Source organism: Cryptomeria japonica, chromosome 7, assembly GCF_030272615.1.
Source record: "Cryptomeria japonica chromosome 7, Sugi_1.0, whole genome shotgun sequence".
Lineage (NCBI taxonomy): Eukaryota > Viridiplantae > Streptophyta > Pinopsida > Cupressales > Cupressaceae > Cryptomeria > Cryptomeria japonica.
In genome coordinates this window covers 515,088,989-515,107,316 of record NC_081411.1, presented here as the reverse complement: position 1 = coordinate 515,107,316, position 18,328 = coordinate 515,088,989, and the positions used below count along the sequence as shown (strand labels likewise).

The 18,328-nt window shown below is 37.3% G+C and overlaps 1 long non-coding RNA gene across 1 annotated transcript in view; it reads right to left on the bottom strand.

The window, feature by feature from the left end:
• Window positions 1-12,078: 12,078 nt before the first annotated feature.
• The window catches only part of LOC131043798 (uncharacterized), a 44,975-nt gene continuing 38,725 nt past the window's right edge, over window positions 12,079-18,328 (bottom strand). The window contains exon 2 of the long non-coding RNA XR_009105595.2: window positions 12,079-12,471. This is a non-coding gene — a long non-coding RNA (uncharacterized LOC131043798). The remainder of the gene's footprint in view (window positions 12,472-18,328) is intronic.

Here is an 18,328-nt window from a genome sequence, read left to right as displayed (position 1 = left end):
TTCTAGAATGATGTGGGTTACTCTTCTAAGGGAGAAATTTGAGGCTTTTAAAAATTTAAAATCTTTAAAGCTAAAGTTGAAACTGAGATAGGATTGAAGATTAAGTGTTTAAGGTCAGATCATGGTGGAGAATTCACATCCGGTGAGTTTAATAACTTTTTTGAGAAGCATGGTATAAGGAGACAATTTTCTGCTCTCTAGACACCTCAGAAGAATAGAGTTATGGAAAGAAAGAACAAAACTATCTTGGATGTTGCTAGAACCATGATGATGGAAGCTAATCTACCTCATATCTACTGGAGAGAAGCAGTGAGCACAACAGCACAGCAGTTTATACATTCAACAGAGTACATATCAAAGGAGAAACCGGTAAGACACCTTATGAATTATGGTTTGGCAATACACCTACAGTTAAGTATTTCAGAATCTTTGGTAGTAAATGTTATATCAGGAGAGATGATTTCATTGGCAAATATGATCCTGATGTGAAGAAGGAATTTTTCTTGGTTATTCTAATGAAAGCAAAGCATATAGATGTTATAACAAGAGATTGCAGATAATTGTGGAGAGTGCTAATGTCAAGATGGATGAGTTGAATAAAAGTCAAATCAGAATTTATGAGCAAGAACCGGTAATGGAAATTATCATAATGGAACCGGTAACACCTTTACCGGAACAGAATGTTGATCCAGTTACTCTGACAATATCAGAAATTTCAACAGTAACTGAAGAACATAAAAAAGGAACAGAGAATCAGAAGACTCCTAGGTATGTAAGGATGAATCATTCAGAAGATCAGATCATTGGGGATAAGAACAATAGAGTGATGACAAGAAGGAGATTGGTAGCTAATGAGGTATGTTTAATTTCTCAAGTTGAACCAATATCAGTAATTGTAGCATGTAAATGAATGTTGGATGAAAGCTATGGAAGAAGAATTAGATCAGATAGAGAAGAATAACACATGGATTTTAGTTCCCCGGCCTAAAAATAAGAATGTTATTGGAACTAAATGGGTTTTTAGGAATAAATTAAATGAAGATGGACAAGTTGTAAGGAATAAAGCTAGATAGGTTTGTAAAGGATATTCTCAAAAGGAAGGAATTGATTATGGTGAAACTTTTGCACCTGTAGCTAGGATTGAAGCTGTAAGATTATTTCTTGCCTATGTTGCACATAAAACCTACAAGGTTTTTCAGATGGATGTTAAGTATGTCTTTCTGAATGGGGATCTTGATGAGGAAGTTTATATTGAGCAACCTGATGGTTTTTCACTTTCAGATGATAAAAACATGGTTTGCGGGTTAAGGAAAGCTTTATAAGGATCGAAACAGACACCTGGAGCATGGTATGCAAGGTTAGCCAAACATCTTTTGAAACTTGGTTTCACTTAAGGTGATGTTGACAGTAATCTATATTATAAAGTCACTGATTTTGATATATTGATTATTCAGGTTTTTGTTGATGACATTATTTTTGGAGGTGAAGATAAGTTGTGCATGGAATTTTCTAAAAAATATGGAGAAAGAATTTGAAATGTCTATGATTGGGGAAATAAAAGTTTTCTTAGGTTTACATATTACTCAAACTGATAAAGGTATTTTCATCTGTCAAACTAAGTATGCTAGGGAATTGTTGAAGAAATTTGGTATGGTAGACTCTAAACCGGTAAGTACTCATATGGTTACAAGTGAGAAATTGACAAGGAAAGATGAATCTGCACCGGTAAATCCTACTAGATACAAGTCTATGATTGGAAGTCTGCTATATTTGACTCAAGCTAGGCCTGATATAATGAATGATGTTAGCGTTGCATCAAGATATCAAAGTGATCCTAGAGAAAATCACGAGTGCGGTGAAAAGAATTTTTAGATACTTGCAAGGTACATATGAATATGGTTTGTGGTACCCTAAGGATGATGACTTTACTTTATGTGCATATACAGATGCAGATTGGACAGGTGATGTTAATGACCGGAAAAGTACTTCTGGTGGAGCTTTCTTTCTGAGGAAGAAGTTGGTTTCATGGATCAGCAAGAAACAATCACGTACTTCTTTATCTACTATTGAAGTTGAGTATGTTGTTGCTAGTAACTGTACACAAGTTCTATGGATGAAGCAAATGTTGAAGGACATAAAAGTGCATTGCATTGGACTGGTAGTTATTCAATGTGATAACTCTACTACTATAGACATATCAAAGAATCTGGTATTTCACTCTAAGACAAAGCACATATCTATCAAGTATAACTTTTTGAAGGAGGTGGAAGAAAATGAAGACTAGTCTATGTGAACACTAAAGAGCATATTGTAGATATTTTCACTAAACTTTTGCCTAAAGAATCATTTGAGTACCTCAGAGACAGATTAGGGGTTTCTGCCCCTCCGTCAGAGAAACATCTCCCCATTTGGCATCAGTCCGGCATGCATCATCGGATATATTATTCGTTCCGAATTGATGTAGGGATGCCACTGCTCAAGGGGAGTAGTTAGCCTTGTGATTCAGTGATTTTTAGTTTTTCCTTTGATATTTTTGTCATATTTCTGGCATCGATGTCAAATGGGGAGAGATATTCATGTAAAAAACTTAAGGGATATATACATTAGAGGGAGAAATTTCAAACCTTCATTGCTATATTCTTTTGTGGGAGATTTATTTGGCATTTCTTGGCACTTGGATTTTTTTCACATCTAGTGTTGCCATCAATGCCAAATGGGGAGATTGTTGGTCATTTGGAGGAGTTGATTATCTGTTGCATTGATGTTTTGTCATTGATGTCAACACTAGTTGTTTTGGCTGCTTTACTGGTATCCTTTTAGTCTCGGTAAGTTTTTTGGTTTCTGGTTGGATTAGATCATGATGATCTGGTATACTCTGGTATGCTTTGGCTTTTGGAATTGGCTTAGATATGCTACTCAGATTCATGTTCAGTCAGTTGGTTTTGATTTGGTGATCGGATGCTATCATGTATGCTGGTAAGCTTGGTTTGTTGATCCGGTGAGGGTTTCACCGACAGAGCTTTGTTGAAGATCTTTGATGATATGCATAAGTGGTGTTGGCACGGCTTCTAGTAGAGATTCGGGATGTTGATGGTGATCGTGTTCGAGACTTAGTTGATTGGGATCATTGCTTTAGCGTGTGTGGACCTAAATTGGGTCTCGGTTTATCTAGGTTATGGACTGGCTTAATGTAACGTGTTGATTGGACTTCTCGATGTGTTTCTGGGATGTCTTATGGGTTGGATATTATTTGTTTGGTCTCGAACCGACATGTTTTGTAATTATGTAATTGTTTTATTATCTGGTGGTCGACTTGATTGTTTATGGTCAAGGGTTTGTATATATATGAGGTAAGATCTCATTGTAGATCATATGTGAGTGTGTAAGGGATAAGGATATGTAAGGAGCGAATAATGTAATAATCATTCATGCAGAGGATTTGGTCGATCATTGGTGATCGAGTTGAGTTTATGTAAGAGGATTTAGTCCTCCGGTATTGAGCTTAATCGGAACTGTATTCAGGCATAGGAGATGTTATCATCGCAGTTAATTCATTCTTCCAGATTGTAGTCTGGATTTCTATGTAGTCAGTGAGACTCCTTTTGTAATGAACAGTGTGCTCTAGGCTGTTGGCCTTTCTGCAAGTGCAGGCCACTCATTTGTAATCACATACTTACTGCAGAAGTATTATATGATTATGGGTAGGCTTCCCATCGTGGTTTTTCCCTTTACCGGGTTTTCCACGTACAAATCTTGGTATCATGTGGATGGTATTTATTCTCTAATTGTTGCTTGTGCTTAATTGGTATATCTGCTATTTCGGTAATTGATTTATGCATTCCGGTATTGATCTTTTGGGTTCTGATATTAAAGTTTTAATTGCTTAAGGTTCTAGTATTCTGGTGACAACTGATTCACTAATTTTCACTGGTATTCTGGTGACCTCAGCTATCAAATTCTCATCCATAGTAATTTTCCGCCCATGTAAAACAATGGTACCATCCTTTCAGTGCTTATCGAAATAAGCAATGACATCGTTGTTAACCTCCTGCAACTTCTCAATGTAAGAGGTAGCATTCCCTTTCACTAGCAACTTCCATATCTTATGGTTCTTCTTTAATTGCTCACAGCTTAGAGGCTCAACCCGCTTCCTAGCTCCCCCCATGATGCTCAGAGACAAAACATAAAACACTGTGATAACCCTGTAGGAAAAATAACATATAGAAGGGAAAACCACGCACAAAGCATGTGGAATAATAGCATTGTAATTATATCACATGTGCCCAACACAACTCATAATGATAACAAAGGCGATCTTTCTAGAATCACTACAAGTAATAAAAGCAATCTTACTCACTGTCCTTACTGCCTCGAGTTCTATCATGAAGAATTAGCATGTAGAGTTCAGTCTCCAACCTATCCTCATTGGTCCACATGACTCGGCATTCACTACTAACCCCTTTGTGAGCAAGGTAGTCAGCAACAGCATTAGACTCCCTATAGATATGGGATATAATGCAATTATTGAAAGAGCAAATAATATCCCTTGCTTTATTAAACCTGTTAAGGCCCAAAAGTGCACCCGATACTAAGCTATTAAAACCTAGCACTTTGGGTAAACATGGCGACAATCACAAGTCTGTGGGTAAACTGTTAATATGATTGAACCTTCGGATAGGCCGGTTCCTGAAAAATGAGGTATCACTACTCTAACAAGACCTTAAGAAAAACCTTTGAGGAAAAGGGAGAGAGAATAAGAAATAAGGATGAAAGAACTGCTAACAACATAAACAAGGTGATACACCAAATATTTAATCTGAAAGATAACAGAAAAAAACTCTTTTAAATGCACCTGTTATACACATATGACATCTCTGAATTCATATCACAAAAAAGTGTTTCATACAAAGGGTTATTGCTCAAAAACTGGAAAGGAAATGACTTTCACAAACAATTATTTTGATAAACCACAATGCATGACCTGTGATTCATGCATGAGACAGAAAATTCAAGAAAGGTTATTTCACAAATAACAAAAAAATGAAAATTGCTCTCAATCACACAATGAAAAATAACTCAAAAATGATAAGGCATGAACTGATATCTTTATTGAAATCTTCTGTCAGAACTGCAAAATGGGTTACAAGATACAAAACTCAGCTAGGCTTGAGAAAAAATCCAGAACCCTCAACAACTGAAATCTTTCCTTGCTTTATGCAAAAGGCCTTACAAAGGCAAGGATCAGATGACTAGTGCTCAACTGAAAGTCTCCTTGAGTGATCTTCAAGTCAAAAATATCTTGAAATCCGAGTAGGGAAAGGAACCCCCACAAAAAGGCTTCAAACTTTGCATAATTGTGTGAAATCAGGGGTAAACACTTGGTCAACTGGAGGTTGACCCATGAAATACTCAAAATCAGGCCCTAACTACTGGAGAACTAGCCCAAACTCATGAATAACTGCGTCCCAAGCCTAAATTCGACCCCCAAATTCATGTGACAACTTCACCTATCTAAGGTTCAATATTTTCCTTCCATGTGCATATTGGAAATGATTTTAAAAAAAAAACACAATTATAATAAATATCAATTGGATTTATAACTCATCCAATTAAATATTCGTTTTGCATTGTCATGTGTATATGGAAGAAAGGTTTTGAACCTTGAGTTTAAAGATGCAAGAAAATTTAATTTCCTTTTAAGAATATAGCTAGGAAATTAATATGTGCAAAAATAATTAATTAAATATTTATTAATTATATAAATGTTGTTTAGAAAATAGCAATTTTTTACAACATTTATATAGTTAATAAATATGTAAGTAATATACATCTTTTTTTGTTTTGATAAGTCTAAAAGACTTAGGGGGTTTTAAGCCTCCCCACGGCTTGGCAAAGCTTATCATTAAAATATAAATCTAAGTGGGAGTTTATGGAAACCTCGACCACCATGCATTAATCTCTTTGCATTTTAAAAAATACAATCCCATAAAAATCGAGCAAAGGGGAAATAAGGGAAATGCGATGGAAAACCTAAAATCATTATTCATTTTGCATTTCCAAGTTTTTCTTTCACCGCTGAAGAGGTAAATGGGTCGAGTTGCTAGGGTTTGAACATGGAGATGGGAACTGGTTTTGCGCGTTGACTCCTTCTATGCATCCGTTTTCTGGGACTTAACAGGTCTGCTCATGCGTTGGAAATCATAAAGGTTTTTTATAAAACCGCGGCATCACTCCATGTTTACAGAGAATGAGAGGTATTTCATCAAAAACGCATTTATCCCGAAGACTTTTCTGCTTTTCCCTCTTTGTTTTTCAAAAAAAATCTGCGAAATCTCTACAATTTAGGGACTTTGGCGAATGTTAGGAAGAAACTCTTGCATTTCTATACAGTAAATTCTGAAATTCCTTTATATTTTTCAAAAATCGGACAGAATATATGGATTTATGGCGATTTCTTAAGAAGGAAAACTCTAATTTTTTCCTGTATCTTTCTTTCTCTGAAATTCATACCGAATTCATGGGTTTTTTGCCTTGCATTTTTCAAAAGAATCACTTGGGTTTTTTTGTTTCCCTCTGAATGAAACTCTGCAGGTGGTTTTTCACGCACAGGTAGCTCTGCAGACTTTTCACGAAACCCTTTCTGGAATTTTCTGCACGAAATTTACACAAATCTTCATAATACAAAACGTAAATGATTTACTATTATTTATGCACTGTTCTGAAAAGAACTCTATAAATTCATGTTCTGGGTTCTCTAAATTTCGAAAAGAAAATTTTGGGGTTTTAGAAAATTTTGTACTTTTGAAAATCTCATGACATTCCCTGCTGTTTTTTTTTTAAATGGAAATCTATGTTATTGGACAAGATTTGTAGATTATGCTTTTCACATAACCCTCTATGCAAACTTTCTGAGTTTTTTATGGTATCTTTGAAGAAGGAAACTCTGTAGTTTTGTATGGTAAACTCTGAAGTTATTCCTTATTGACAAACCTGCTAAACTTGCTTGATTTCTTGAAGATTTTTACCATCGCAGTGAGCAAGTCTGAAACTTACATTTACCTTGTACACTTTTGCACCAACATCTGTTACCATCTTCGCAGAAGCAGTGTTTATGGTCGACTGTAACATTGGTTCTTTTGTCAATGAATCCCGGTGATGAACTGCTTGAGCTTGAAATGTTCGTTGGCAAGGTTGTGACCTGACACTCCATTGCACTGCATAGTTTTGAACAGATTCTAAAAGCATTCTAATTCCCTTTACTGTTGCATTAGAATCAGATATCATAGCTTCATATTATCCTTATCCTTCCAGCATAGATGTGGTTTTCCTTTCCATTTGCAATATTGATGATTGCTTGGCATATTCTTTCAGACCTTAGAACTTAGGCTCCCTTTCTGCATTTCTATGGCTGCCTTTACACCATTTCATATTTCCTGTGTATACCTGCAAATATCCTCTGAACAATCACATAGTTTTTATGAGCTGGGCTCAACCCTTGTGGGAGCCTCATTTAACCCCACTCATAATAAACCCTCTGAAATTTGTAATTCTTTACCTGTCTCTGCACATTAAACAAACAGTTAGAAAACAATAATTCTCCAAGCAATGAAGATGATCTTTTATTCTTTGTCTTCCAAGATGTTTATTTTTCTGTCAAGGGGGCTTGATTAAATGATGCAAATGCATAGGTAAGATCAGTAAGCATTCAGTCCTTGCTCAAATCTTTTGATCTAACCCACTTCACCATTTGACTTTTTCAAGACAAGGAGGAAACTGGAGGAGAACGGATTTCAAAAATGCAGAACTACGACTTCGAGCGCAGATTTACGCCAACCATATACCCTCAAGCAATGGCTGGTTCCTTTCTTATCTTATTTATGCATTTGCTTTATTTAATTCAATTTTTTCTCCTTTGCATAGGAAAGTAAGGATTACTCTCACGATCTTATGTGAGAAAATTTATTTATAGATTACTTCTCGTAATCATTTCTTTTGCTCTGTAAATTACTTCTCGTAATCATTTCAACTGTATAAAATATAATGAATAAAATAACAATTGAAAGATTTCACTTATGTGACTGTAATCTTTGCCTAGGTACTAAAATTTTCCATTGAATTGTAAATATAATAAAAATTTCAGTAACAAAACCATAATTCCACATTCCAAGAGAGCTTAGATATACCTTTAAGATATTGTATTATATTTTTAAAATCACCCTCAATCCATACATTCTTGAAATTATGTCGCTTGGCAAGATTCAAGTCTTGAAAAACCCCCATGGCTTCAGCTAGGTGGTTAGACTGAATTCCCAAGGGGAGTGCAACCGCTAAAATAAGCATGCCATTATGATCTCTCAACACTCCCCCACATCCAGTTGGCCCAAGGTTACCCTTAGCCGCCACATCAAAGTTAATTTTGACCCAACCCTGTGAGGGCTTCCTCCAATCTTGAATGATCCTTTTCTTAGGATTAGTCTTAAGAGTCAAAGAGATATCAAACTGCACCTCCCACGCCTTAGCAACCATAAGATCATAATGATTGCAGACCAACCTATTAAGAGGATTAGGCTTAGGATTCAAAATAGAGGGGTTATCATTAATAGCCCGATTAATTTTTCTGAAAATAATATCTGGCTAAAGGTAGACCTCCCTAAAAATGCGATTGTTACACTCCTTCCATATTCCCCAAGCAACATGAGGGAAAATAAAAGACCAAAGAAACTGTAGGATGTGGTTCTTAGTCGGCACCTTCCATTGATCAATAAAATCCTTGACCGATTCAAGAAAAATCCAGCTTGATTCCCATCTTTGAAGCACATGACTCTAAATCTCAGCATAGAAGGGGCAGTGCAAAAAGAGATGATCAATGGATTCAGCTTCCTGCATACAGAGATGACACTTGTTGGGAATAGAAAAACCTCTCTTACAGAGATTGTCAGTAGTAAGGACCTTGTTCAAGCCAAAAGCCAGAAAAAATTGTTAATTTTCGGAATTAGATGTTTCAACCAAACTTTAGACCACAAAGGGGATGGAGGAGAATTAACCAATAACTACATAGCCGAGGCCATAGAGTAGTTACCAGAAGAAGAACATAGCCGAGGCCATAGAGTAGTTACCAGAAGAAGAACATCTCCAGACCAACTCATCCTCAGAATTCACATTCTCCAAAGAAAAGGAGTTGAAGGAAGATTGCAGAGGCCCAAGAACAGGATTGATCATAGAGAGGTTAACCCACTGTCCATCTACCCAATAATCCGCAACTTTCAAACCAAAAGAAGCAATACAATCTTCTTTAAAAGCCCCAAACGCAGGATCAGAAGCCAACGGAGCTTTACCAATCCAGCAATCATCCCAGAATAGAATGCTTCTACCATTTCCCAACTTCCAACAAGACCCAAGAAGAGCAATATCCCTCGCCTTGATAATATTGTTCCAAATATGAGATCCATTGAGGAGGTTTGGGGAGTTGAGAAACTTCCGAAAGTTCTGACAATCAAAAAGGTATTTATTGTGCCACAGAGTGTTCCATTCTCTTCTATGTTCAAAAGTCCTCCGGACTTGCTTACTTGCTTAGCAAGAAGAACAACATTGAAAAATTTAATGCTCCTGAGCCCCAAATTTCCAAATCTCCTAGGTTTACACACATTCTCCCGAGCCACCAAAGGAATTATTTTATGTTCCTCCACCCCAGACCACAAGAAGCGTTTTTGGATTTTCTCAATAATATCAGCATACTTAACAAGGATCTTGAATAAACTCAAAGCATACACCGGCAAGTTTTGAAGAGTGGACTTAAGAAGTTGAACTTTCCCAGCTGGCTCAACAAGGCACCTTTCCAGCCCACCAACTTCCTGTTGAACCTGTCAATCAGAGAGAGCCAAAAGGAATCAGGAGGCTTATGCCCCAAAGGTAAACCCAAGTAGGTCGAGGGGAGTGAGCCAACCCGATAGCCAAGGATATCAGCAATCTTTTTTTGTCTAGCCTCCGAGGTATTGATAAAAAAATATGGAGCTTTTAGTTCTATTAACCATCTGACCCGAAGCACGTTCATAGAGATTTAAGTTAGACTTAATACTTCTAGCTTCACCAACTGTCGAGCTCCCCATTAAAATAGTGTCATCAACAAATTGTTGTTGATGGGAACAAATCAAACCTGCAGAAGAAGGTTTCAAACCCTAGGGTCGCCTTGTCTTAAACCACGAGAAGTTTTGAAAAAATCGGATCGGTGACCCATTGACAATAACAACCCTGGAAACAATAGAAATAAGCTACCATATGAGCCTAATGACCCTGTCAGAGAAACCAAAAAACACAAAAACTTTCAAAAGGCACTCAGAGAGATGTTATATTGCAAATTTTGCAAGATTTTAATTCACCTCTATTTTTAAATCAGAACCACCCCCACCACCGATCTACCGCCATCCCCTCACCATCCCCAAATTTAGGCCCTTGGTCCCCCAATCCCTAAAATCTGCCCTTGCATCCCTACATCCCCCATCAAGAAAATTTGTGGAACTATGGCAATAACCCATCCCTTCATCCTCGCTTTTCACTCCTTGCTTTCTTCTTCTTCTCCCACACATTATTTCCACCTTCCTCTCCCATTTGATGAATTTCCTCCATCCCTAAGCTTTGAATGATATCACTAGCTTGTTAGAAAACTCCCTTTGGATGCAAGTAGGGAGGATGCCAACAAAGGTAGAGGGTGTTTGGCTTTTCACTTGGCCATGTCATTTGCCTAAAAGTTTCAATAGCCTTTTCAACATTCCCATTTCATTAGTATCTAGCAAACACCATTTGTTCTAAGGCATTTCATCCACCTTTGTGCTCTCTCTCCCCCTCCCTCTCCCTCTCCCTCTCCCTCTCCCCCCCCCCTCTCTCTCTCTCACACACATTTTTTTCTTTCTTCCTACCCCTGTTTCTCCTTGAGGCAAAAGCTTGAATTGATAGAATAAGGGGTCATGGGGGTTTAAAGAATGTCAAGCACCTCTTTTCTATACAACCTTCAGAAATCTGCCATCCAACGGACAAAGATGCCATGCTTAACAATGGCACAACCCCCTTCTTAGTCAAGCTTGCACCCTCACCTCTTTATTGCAGTTGTTTCTTGGCATAAGCTTTCTCCCTTGCATTTAACAAAATACCTGTCCTTTTAAGCCTTGATGGATGACCATGCCTCTCAATGTCATTACCAACAACCCCTTACTCTGGTGTCTAAACTTTGATTGTGGGGATGTGACACCTTGATTGATACAACACAATCTCTCAGATCTTTGTATAGAACTAGCATAAAATAACAGTGTTCCAACTTTAGCATGGCGCCCCATTATATTCTCAATGTCACTTATATTGTTGTTATGGTTGCACTCTTTATCATTCATAAATCATTTCTATACAACAGATTGTCCATCTAGTGTGTTGTCCCCTAAATCACAACTTAAAGACTTAGAAAGACTTAACTTTACACTATATGTGATGTTACTTAACAAAAAGGATTCAAGATATCTCATCATGCATCGTATCACCTCAAAATCATTGATATTTCAGATACTCAATCACACCTCATAACAAACACGATTACAAACATTGTGTCAAGTTCATTAACATCGTTAATATTTCAGATACTCACAATCACTGGTGAATACATGCACTGTATGAAGTACTTAACCTTATTGATATTTCAGGTACACACACACACTTGGTCAAGGACTGAAATCTCATGGCTGTTAGCCATCTCGTTTTCTTTTAGAATATTTGAAGAGTTCATCTTTGGATAAAAATCTGATATTAGATCACATTCCTCATCCTACAATGCAAAACATCAAACACAATCTATTGAGGCAGAGAAAAGGACAAGCAACTGTGATCATTTCTGCTGCCTCGAATAGTTCCAAGTGCAACATTATTGACCTGTATTGCTTGTGATGGAGTTATGATTTGCGTGGACTTATTTTAAAAAGGAATAAATATAATATTCTGTACCAACATATTCAGTGTAAAAAAATTTCAAAAAAACTACATTGGTTACTCTATTTATTCTTTTAAATTCTTCAATATCATTTTGCTATTTCCTCAGACTACAAGAACGTATTTCTATTTGTACCAAATGCTTGTGTGAAGAGAAACTCAATACAAAATATGAACAGAGACTTAGTTCAGATATTCAATATACAAGTTACCTGACTCTATTTCAAAGTATGTTGGACTACAATTTTAATTGTCTCATCACCTATACAAACGATTCTTCTAAAAGACCCGTTAAAAACTGCTGACAAGCTCAGACTGTTTCTGCTGTAGATCCTCCAAAGGAAAAATGAAGACAGCAACCTTGTCACTTGAAGGTGCGGGCTCTGTTAACAATTTTATCATCATGAAAGAAAAACGAAGGGGTATTCAAACATAGAAAGAAGAATATAAGAGGACGACACGACAGTTCTAAATGATCCATGAACATACTCCAGGATTCATCTTCTGCTGCATCCAAAAAATATCTACTTAGATCATTCATGGATTTTGAAAATCAAACCTGAATGCAAAAAATAAAAGAAACCACTGAAGAATCTATATTACTCTATTTATTGGTTTCATTTCTATAATATCATTTTGCTATTCTTGAGGCCACAAGAACATATTTTATTTTGTACCAAATGCCTGTGTGATGAGAAAATAAATATAAAATATAAATGAAGACTTAGTTGAAATATTCAATCATCTATTTCAAACTATGCTGGACTACCTTTGTGCATGTCACAGCACCCATACTTGATGATTACTAAATAATGAAACGATAATTCGTTATTTACAAAGGAGATGAAAACTCCTTAAATAGAGATTACAAGAGGATCTTTCCATAACGGAAACAATCGAGAATAGAAACACAAAGACAAAAAGGAAACTTCCTAAAACTAACTAAAAACGAAAGACATAAAGAGAAGTTTCTAAATACTAACTAAATGACTAAGTTTTTAAAACTTGTTTCATGCACCTTTTACTAAAAAAATCTTTAAAATACACAATAATCTCATCAAATAAAGAACAAATTCACATAAGTATAAAAGCAAATTTTAGCTTAAGGAAATAACACATTAGATATATAAGTGTCTAAAACCTCATGGAATATGAAATCCACAGCATCAAAAGTTTCAAACAAATATCAAAACAAAAACTAAAAGTCTATTGCTCAAGCCTCAGAGGAGCCTAATCACTCAGCACCCCAGTCCTCCTACGTATGCATCTAAGATAGGTCCTAGATGATGTTGCAGCCATGTTATCTACTTGTGTCTCAGTCTCATGTTCGGTCATGAGATAATCCTTGATTGTGGCATATGTATTTTGCAACAAGGGATATGTATTTTGTAGGATATGTATTTTGTAGATTTTATGATCATGATTCATCATTGGCCTATTACTTGCTTAGACTTATAGTTTGATGGGGGTTTGGGGGCAACACCAAAACGAGGTTGAGGGTAGCACCTCTCAGGAGGAGGGTCTGGGGGTGAGAGGGAGAGAAAGAGGTAGAGAGGTAAGTCTAAATCTTGGGGGATAGAGGAGAGAGTGACATAGTGAAAGGTAGCGAGAGGGGATAGAGGAAGAGTGATAGGGAGAGAGATCAGTCTAAAATTCAAGGGAGATAACAAGAGTGAGATAGAGAGAGCAAGAGAATGTTGATAGGAGTCTGCTAATTACTAAAATTCGACTAAGTCTAAAAGCTTATCAGATTTTCTGAAAGCTAAAATCTGCATTATTACTTCTAAAGATCTAAACCCACCCTCAAACATCCTACCAATACATACATGAAATATAACTTAATATACAAGAATGGAAATGTGACTTATACTTAAATGTTATATTTCATGTATATATTCCAATGAAGAGAATGAGAGTGACATGAAGACAAACATGCGGAGAATAGTAAATGAGCATGTCATAAACCAAGCAAGCATTGAAAGGTTGTAAGTTTTTTTATATCAGATAAACGATTTACAATTTTGTTTTTTTAATCTTTTTTTAACTTTTTTCCCCCAATCCTACCTGAGTCTGACTTCCAAGATTCTCTGAGTCTACAAGTCTACCAAGATTCTCTGAGTCTACAAGTCTACCAAGATTCGGCCAAACTCGGTGAGTCCAAGTCTAGAGTCCCAGAGACTCTATAGAGGTGGTCGCCTCTAGACTCGTCAAGTCTAGAGGAGTCTGGCAAAGTCTTGTAACACTGTTGTAGACCCTTCAAAGAAGTGGAGGAAGGCACCAACTTTGTCACTTGAAAGAGTAGGCTCTGTTACAAATTATCATCATGAAAGCAAAACAAAGGAGTACTCAAACACAGAAGAATATAAGGGAGGACATGACAGTTCAAAATGATCCTTGAACATGCTTCAGCATTCAACTTCTGCTGCATCCAATAACATTTACTTAGATCATTCATAGATTCTGTAAATCATGTAAGGAATCATTGAGGCTTCCTTGTGATTTCATAACTACACACTGGGGAAATGTAATTACTAAACTCATGCGTTAGGGATTGTAACATTACTTGGAGAAATATATTATGATGAATTACCATGTTTTGATTGGTGAGCATTTGGCTTGTCCTTTCTCCCATGGCTGGGCATTCGTCTTAAACCTTTCCATTCTCCTCTTCATGATGAAAGAGAGTCCACATATTTTAAACAGACTTCTCAAGAATTCAGCACCGGCTGAAATTCACTTTTAGGTTCATCCTCCATATTCAGCAAGGAACAGGCAGTATCAGAAGGATAAACACGATGAGAGGACAACGGCTTCATATCAAACCTTCTTTACGCAAGGAAGCTAAGAAGGAAACAACCATTTGGAATGTTCTGCACAGAGGAGTGTTAACTTCGTTTCTTGAGTGTATCAATGGCTATGACCCAGTTATATCGAATGAATTTGCCAGGTTTTGGAAATCTAAGATTGTCTCTATGAAAGAGTTCAGCTTCGAAGTGTCTCAAGAAGTTATTGCAATGGCCACCGGTCTCTGTGTAGGGTTTGAAAATCCATAAAGCGAGTAAAATAAAAAACAGAAAACAGATTGATGCCTTTCTCTAAGGCAGTGAGAAATTCAAGAGGTACCAATCTGGTTATCTTCAGGAGGCTCTCCCTCTGCCACAGGATGAGGTGCTTATTTTCCTGATTAAATATTTCACTCTTGAAGAACATTACAAATGTGTTTTCTCATACCATTTTCCACTACTAAAACATCTAAGGCATGAACATTTTGTTAGTTTTCCTTTTTACCTTCTAATATCCATCGGACATTTTATTTTTGATATCTTGCTAAGCCTAGCTGATCTCCCCCTTCATCAACGCCTCATTTTCCAGCTATATCTGTTTGAGAAAGCAAAATTGTCTTACATAAACCCATGAATAGGGGTGAAGTCATAGATAATGTCAATACCAATTTGGGTCAGCCGAGCCCTGCTGCTGAAGCTAATCCTTTCCAAAAAGTAGTTAGATCAAGATCCCATTTGCTAATTCCCTATATATTCTAAACCTGGGACAATTGTAAATTCCAGTGGGAACCTTACCTCCAGCTCTGGCCCAATGAATACTAAATTTGTTGATGACCCCTCTCAATGTGCCAAGGACCCCACCTCTAAGAACAAAGTTAAGAAATCGTTGGTGGAAGAACATCCTAGGGTTTGCTATGGTTTCCCTAACATATTCTACCTTCCGAAGTACTTGAAACTTAGTGCAATTTTTAATATAAGTTATCTCACAGCAATAAAAGTTCGATTTATTTCATCAAAATGAAATCCAAGGAATTGCAGATGAAAGAAAAGCATTGACAATTAGTAAAAGAACCCTTGATTGAGATTCTGAAACCAAATTACACACTCTGGGTTTGCAAATGACTGATTCCAGATTGCAACTATTACCACTGACCTGATCCCCTGATATGGAAGATTGACTGATAGCCAACGATTTTTATTGTTTATTGCTTCCCCAAGTGCATGCAAACTCTGAGGTTATAAAAAACTGCGAATTTTTCCTGGTAGTTTGCCTTTCTGATTGCACCTCTATCTTCTGAAGCTGCTCAAACTTTCCTCTATCCAAATAAGCCTGAAAACGGATCCAAAACTCAATGTAGCTGCTTCTAAACTGTACAGCTGAATGAAAAAGCATGTGATTGGCCTGGATTTGCGTCCTAGCCTGCACCTTTCAAGGTTTTCGTCCTGAAAAGCAGAATCTGTCCCTTGCAGAGAAAATTCATTACAAAGATCGATTGATAGAATGTCCCCTCAAACCCCAATTCGATGTCTTTATACAGGAAAATCTTTTTCCACTGAAAAAGCATCAACCTCCTCTCTAATCCATGAAGTTGGCGACTTGACTTTGGGCATTAATATTTGCATTAAATATTAAATAACCTACCATGAAGTTATTGCCTGGTGATAATAACATTATAACTTAAAAGTGACCCCTTTATAAGTCATAGTGAATAATTAAATATATTTGCTTTAGACTTAAGCTTTTTGGGCTCCATCTTTAATTTTCCACTTATTCCCTCTTATTCATTTAATTTTTCCTAACCCCAGGAATGAGGAAGGGTAGGAAATTCATCTTCAATTATTTTCATACAGAAAGGGACATTACAGTCCTCCTGTTAGGACTGCAATTTTTTGCATCTCTATCCCGGGAAATTTTCAATTTTTGTTATATCCTTTTAGCCATTGGGTCGGGTTTGATTTTATGATTTTAATTCTGAAAGGGTTTCTCTGTTCGCTAAGGTTATTTGTCATTCGGACCCCTTTATGTGTTGTCCCTTAGTCCTAGGGCCCTAACGTCCCCTTATACCCTTGCTTTAAGTTGCACATGCTAATTTTTATGTGCTCGGCTTAGTTCCCATGTACCCGCAGGTTTTCTCATCATTTTGTCCAAACAGCGGGCCTGCGGGCAGTGTCCAGTGGTCCCATGGAAGTTCGTCCCGCGGTTCTGCAGTTTGTCAGTCCTCCCAATTGCAGTTCACACGGGTGTGCAGTTTTGGTATTAGTAGGAACAATAAAGTCCCGCGCTCCCGCTGTCTACTTTTGAGTTTTCTTTCCAAGCAAGCGGGCGAGCGAAATCAAAAGCTGTAGCTTCCCATGTTCCCGCATCATGGTTTGGGGAGAAGACATAAACCAAGCAGGTGCGCGGGATAATTTTAATGTTTAAGGCTTAGCAAGAGTGATGCATCCCGTGTCCCCGCACGTTTGTTTTATGCAAGCCAAATAGTTTGGCGAACTTGCGGGAACTATATAGTGCAAACCCTGCACTCCCGCATGTGAAATGTCAAGAGGGCTAGTAAGTGTGCAGGTATGCGGTAAACTTAAATTGATTTTTCAAAAGTGGACGTGGCCTCTTAACTTCATTAAGTGGAATTCCACGTGGGTTTTCAACTTTGGCCTAGCCGTCTAATTTTATTGCATGGCTGATATCAACGGTGGAAATTCAAACTTGAGCATGGCTATTCACTCATTCAATTTTCCTGTTGCATTTATTGCTCAAGGCACTGGTTTTTATGGTTACTTGCACCAAATGGATTCACAATTGAAAACCTGATTGTTGAGTTGCGACCATGCGATAGTGGAGTGCTTTGACGAGCAAGAATTGCAGACAAGTGCAGCAAGAGCAGAAATTGAGTGTCTTAGTGCTGAAGTGGACTATAAACAGTAAGTATTCTTAAACTTGCCAAATTTGTCAGGTTAAATTGCAGTCTTTGAGTGAAAATTGTTTGTGCACGGTTAGCCCTAGGGTGTCTTTGTTTAGATTGTGCTACTTTGCCCTAGTTTGTATTGGTTTTCTTGTGAATTACCATAATGTAGAAGAAAGGGGGTAGTTCTTCTAAGGGAAAGAAGCATCAGGTCGATGCAGACGTACAAAACCCTCCTGTTATCAGGGTTCAAGAGGATGAACCTGAGCAATTAGAAGGTCCTCAAGAAATTCAAGAGGTTTCCTAGTCAATAGTAGCCCCAATCCAAAAACAGAGAAAAACTAGCAAGAAAGGAGAAACTTCAATGTCGAAAGAAGAAAAGGAGCCGAAAGAGAAAAAACCTAGGGCTCCAAGAAAGAAGAGGAAGGCTCAAGTGCCTGAGGTGAGTTTGTCATAAAAACATGAGGTCCATGAGGAGAGACTGGAAGAACATACGCAAGTGTCCAGGTCGTTGTTGAAGAACATAGTGTGGCTACAACAAAGCGTTCTAACAGAGAAGAATCGCCATTGTATCAGGACCTATTGGGTGTTCTCCCCATGTCTACCACAAGCATTAAGGATGTTGATGATTTAATGGATGGTTGTCTACAGTGTGGTAATGCTCGTATCTTAGAAAGA